Here is a 5,990-nt window from a genome sequence, read left to right on the forward strand (position 1 = left end):
CTCTCTCCTTACTTTTACTCTCTTTCTCTTTATTTCTCACGTTGGTTTTTCATACAGACATTATATCAAACACCTAACAGGCATACTTGAATCTCAATTTTTTTTTCACATGGCACCAAAGGATTTTGTTAGGTCCCAATTTGTTTGTAGAAGGGGGGGTTGAATGCAAACAATACCGTTTCGTCGAATAAAATGCGGAATAAAATTGTGAAACAAAATTCAAGTTAAATAAAACTTTTATTAAACTTGAAAGGTGTTACAACTACGGTATCGGTTACAAGGGTTTAAGCTCAAATCAATTATTACAAATCTAGAATAAATTCGACATGAACTTTTTCTATTTTTGTAATTAAAAGATCAAATGCTAAAAGCGATTTGAGATTAAGTTCTAGGGATTTTAATCCGCTAGATTGATACACAAGAACAAGAGAGTGATTTCTAGTTGATTGGATTTAACTTTACAAGCTAGAAATTGTAAACTTGAATTAGCAGATAAGATGAAATATTTTGGCTGCTTGTTCTCTTTTTGTTCTTGGCTTCTGTTTGATTTCTCTCTGTATGTGTTATGAATGAATTGGTCTCTGCTTGTTTTAATCACCACAGCCGAGAATGTTGAACTGGTGTGACAATCCTTTAGAGCTAGTAAGACAATTAAAATGAACTAGCAAGACTTTCGGTATGACTATTGATTGTCATACCGATTGTCATAGTAGTACAAATGAAATTGTCTTACTGAATTAATAAGTGATTTTAATCTAAACAATAATTCTATCAAGACAATCAACTGAATTAGCATGACTTTCGGTATGACTATCAATTGTCATACCGATTGTCATACTAGTACAATCAGTTGTCTTTTTAGAATTAAAACAGATTTTAATCAATTAAAATTCTGTAAATCCTTAATATTAATTCTAACTTAATTAATCAATTTAATTCAATTAATCAATAAATTAATCTTTGCAGATATAATTTATTTTCTTAATTAAATTATATGACTTAATTAATTAATAGAGAATTAATACTAACGCTGAGCAGCATCCATTCTTCTGACAATCTTCTGAAAGTCACTGAGACTTATGAATCAATTCCGCCACTTCAATGCTGACACTCGATGTACTGTCTGGTTCATGAGTGACTAACTTCCGTGACGTTTCTTCATGTCTTGACTTTGATATTCTGATTGAATCCTTGTAATAAATTGATACCTTGACGAGATCTCTGTCACTTGATTAAATCCACGATCTTGATTTACATCACTGAGGCATGATCAAATTCTTGAACTTCTTCCAGTGAATCTTCAAGTCTGCAGATGAACAATGTTTCTTTGATCTTTGACAGATGTTACTTTATGAGATCTCTCTGATGATTGATCCACTATTTACTTATTACATTCTTATTTGAGTTGAGTTAAATACTCGAATAAACGAGTAGGCTTTGACATATGCCTTTCAATCTCCCCCTATTTGCTTGTTAGACAATAACAACAAATACCTAGAGGATAACTCAACTAACAAATAAGAAAAAGATATAAACAGTAAGGTAAAGTAAATAGCAGAAAAGTTCTGGATTATATTTAACATTTTCCAGATTCCAAATGAAATTTACAAGTGAATACAAGATAGATGTTCCTCTAGCCTGAACATATAACTACATTAGACTATCTTGATTCATAACGCTCTAATCATATTATATTGAGTTTTGAGCTAATTGACTTCAGTTGTCTTCTCTCCTGACTTCACCTTCTTCTAAATCTTGAAGCAATTCCTTGTCAAAGACACGATCCTTTTCTGAAGTAAAGCTTGCAGGTCTGACTGGTTGAACTCCAACTGACTTCAACTTATTCTTGAGTTGATTGTACCTTTTAACATTCTTTTCACAATAAGCTTGAATCAAGTCAGCAGCTTGAGTCTTCAACATGGATGAATATCCAGCAGTTCTCAAATGATGTTCCATCCAGACCAGATGCTTAGCTGAGTAGTCTTTAAGAGATTGTACATCTAGCTGACAGATTTGAAGACAATCAGACTTAAAGAATCTCACCTGATGAGGATTGTTGACCACTTGAGGACTAGCCCTGCTGGCAAACTCTTTAAGCCTTTCCCGAAGAACTTCATTCAATTCTGAGCTTCTTTTGACTTTGTTTAAAAGAACCCAAATCTCTGACAAAGAACGATTCTCAAAAAGATGAAGTGACACCTTGAATGATCCTTCACTCTGACAATATACAAAAATGCTCATCTCATTTAGGGATCTATCAAAAGCAGCTGTGATCCTTGAGACTTCAGTCTTGATAGCATTCATGTACATGTCATTGTTAGGATTTGAGATTTCCAGCTTGTCAAGAAGATGTAAGAATTGCCTATCATTGTTAGTGCATAGCTGAGGCATATCGAGTACTCTCCTAGCTTCATCCCATTTTTCACCAATCTTTAGTCTGACATCTCTTCTCCTTTCTTGAGCCTTAATGTCATGAAGACGTTGCTTTTGAAGAGTTTCTGTTCTTTGTAGGTCTTTCCTCTTGTCAATGATCTGAGAGACCTTCTTAAGTTCAGCTTCTTTTCTTTGCATCTCTGACTGCTCTTTCTGAAATTCTTTCTCAAACCTAGGATCCACTGTATCTTCTTCTTCCCAATCTTCAAAATCACTTTCCTCTTCAGCTTCAAATAACCCATCTTTATCTTCCTGAACTGGTTCAGTGGGAATGTCAAAAATATCGAAGTCATCCTGTTCTCCACTGTAGTAGACATCATCAGCCTTTCCTCTATTTCCAGCAGAAGTATCTTTTTCCTTCCCTTTGGCACTACTCCCTTTCTTCTCCCCCTTAGTTGAGGGATCCTCTACTGACTTTCCTTTGAAACTTCTATCACCTCCAGAGCCTGATCCTCCACCAGACGGTCCTTCAAAATAAGCTCTTTGTTCTTCATTAGGGCAATGAGAATTCTTGATCATGTAGTATAGGTGCTTCATCCCTTCATTTAGATGTTCCATGCCCGTCTCTATCTTTAGAAATCTTGAGGAGTCCAGTGAATGATTCATCGCAACGAGGTCTTCAAGAGAAGTCATTCTTGTATGTAGAGAGCAGAAGTTGGATATGTCATCAGCTGATAAATTTGGAGTGTCCTGAATAGAATTGAGCTTTGGTATTACTGTGGTCTTTAGATCTGAGATGTCATTCCTTATGATTGCAAGCTGATTGTTGACAGAGGTGGAAGAAGAAGACCGTTCAACCACTTGTGCTTTGAATGCTTGAGCTTCAGCTTGGCTTTTAGCAAGTTCTTCTTTCAGGGCAGCAATCTGAGCTAACAGGTTTACAGTATCAGTGTCTGTGTGTGCTCTCACCTGAATTTCACTCGTGTTTGGTTCACTCATCTCACGTGCATGTGTTTCTCTCAATATGATTGCTCGTGAGGAGTCTTCCAGTTGCTGTTCTTGTGTACCTGCATTAAAAATCACCCTAGCCTCTTCAAGAGAGGTCAGTGGTGGTGCAATGGGAATTCGCGAGTCCCGATCCTCAGTCAATACTATCAAATCTTTTGGAATAGATGTCTGAATTGCTTCAGGGATAGATTGACCGAGTTGCCCTCCACTTTCTCCAGATAAATCTGCGAGTGGAGAATCCCATAAGGGAGCCAGAGGTGTTGGATCTGGGAGGGGAGAAAATGACTCTATTAAAGATGGCGGAGAGTCATATTTTCCCTCTGAAGCATGTGAATGCTCTTCTGCCGTAACTATGGCAGGCACTGTAACCGACTCTACGTGCACTCCTCGCTGTGTGTCCTGAGTATGATCTGGGGAAGTGTATGGTTCCATTGTGAGTAATGGAATTGTGCTTGACTCAGTACAAGATGCCATGGCCCTATGGTGAATTTCAATAGATGCATCCTGTTGAGAGAATGCCTCTAGTAACTGTTCATTGGCCATTTCAAAGTCCATGTCCTGTTGGGAGGACAAGGATGGGCTTTCAGATGCCTCAGAATAGGTTCTTCTTTTCTTAGGAGGAGGCAGAGCTGAGGGTTCACTCATATTTAACAATGTACTACTTCCTAGTAATCTCCTGGGTAACATTTTAGACAGTGGGGGAGAGGTTGAGATAGAATGAGACGCTGTGTTTGGCTCTATGACCTGGGATTGAAGCTGTGGTTCTACAACTTCATGGTCAGCCCTATCAACCACTGGGGGTCTGTCAACAGAAGTAGGAAGAGAGTGAGAGTGAGGAATTACTACCTGTAATGGAAGAGCCTGGGTGGCTTGAACCACTGGAGGTTGAGGTTGCTGTTCATGGCCGGGAAGATTGAAAATAGGTAAGGGAATATAATTGGCCATGAAAGCAGATACAAGTACTGGAACTTGCATGAATTTGAAGGTTGTGTCTTGGCGAGTGTAAATCTTTTTGCTAACTGGAGGGGGTTCAGTTACAGCAGAGTTAGCAAAAAGGGCTTTGTGTTCAGGTGTGAGTAGATGATCTGCTATAAGCATGAGAAAACGAGCATAGTAACATGATACCCTACGATTTGTAGAATGATCACGTAAAGCAGAAGTTAGACGTCTCAAGAGAATGGGAAAAAGTAGTTTGCCAAAATTGATCCTTTGATTGAAAACAACCGCAAGACCAATATACTGTAGAGTGGAAGTGATGTTATGAAAATTGGATTTTGTGCAGTTGGCAAACACTTTGGAAAGTGTATCGAAGAAAATATCCCATTCAGACACCAAATTTGATTTAGAAAGTTTGGTTAAATTGATCACCCCCTGATAGTGAATAGCATTGAAAAAATTTGTGATATCATTTTCAGAGGGTAAATTACAGAAATTGTCAAGTGGAAAATTTAGCGCACGATTGACGACTGTTTCATCAACTACATACTGTGTGTTTGCCACGGTGAATGAAAAAGATTTTGAATCATCGGCCACAGTAGAAGTTGTGCAAATCAGTCTAAGAAGATCGATATTTAATATCACATTTGATTTAATAGCAGAGCTAACAATCGAATGGTCATTTAAAAATCTAATCCAAGGCTTAAATTTTTCAACATCACATTTTTCCGGATTAAAATAACCAACCTGATTATGCGCGACAATTTGGAAATTGAGAGCCATTTAAAATAATAATAAGACACACGCTTTTCAAAATTTTAAGAATAATATTAAGAAAATTCGAATTAATTAAATTAATTTAATAATTCGAATTAAATTAATTATAATCGAAAAATTTAGACAGAAATGTATCTCGTTAGAATTTTTTAACTCACAAACACAGTTTTAATAAGCCAAAAGACACAAATCAGAAATTAAAATTAAAAATAAAAAGTTCAAAATCAACAACACAAATGGAATTTGAAGGGGCAAACTGATTTTTTATAATTTTTTTTTTTTTTTTAATAAAAATTCAACAGCACCATTGTATATATATACTTGTATGTATATATCACAAAGTGATGAAATAGTAAGCTGAGTAAAAACTCGAGCAAGGAAATACTCAGATTGATGGTTTGGTTCGAAGAGAGAGAAGAGAGAAAATTAAGAGATAAAAACTGTTAGATTTTTTGAAATGAACTGAACTGATGAAATGGTTTAAAAACAATACACCAAACGCCTTTATATAACAGCTGGTATGACAATCCGGGATTGTCATACCGATTGTCATACCAGGCAAAAGAAGGAAAAGAAATACAATAGAATAAGTATTAAAATTATAACTGGTATGACAATCTGATAGTCATACCGATTGTCATACCAGGCAAAATAAAATAAAATAGATATATATAATGTTTATAACTGGCAAGACAATCAATAGTCATACCGATTGTCTTGCCAGTATAAAACTATACTGAAAAACACTGAAATGACAATTATATTTGCAAATGACTTTCAGCAAGACAATTTCAATTGTCTTGCCGATTGTCATTCTGGAAATAAAAGGATTTCACACAGAATTAATATGAAAATAAGTATATATATATATAAGTACTGAAATGATTTTCAGCAAG

Source organism: Apium graveolens, chromosome 3, assembly GCF_009905375.1.
Source record: "Apium graveolens cultivar Ventura chromosome 3, ASM990537v1, whole genome shotgun sequence".
NCBI classification, from domain to species: Eukaryota; Viridiplantae; Streptophyta; class Magnoliopsida; order Apiales; family Apiaceae; genus Apium; species Apium graveolens.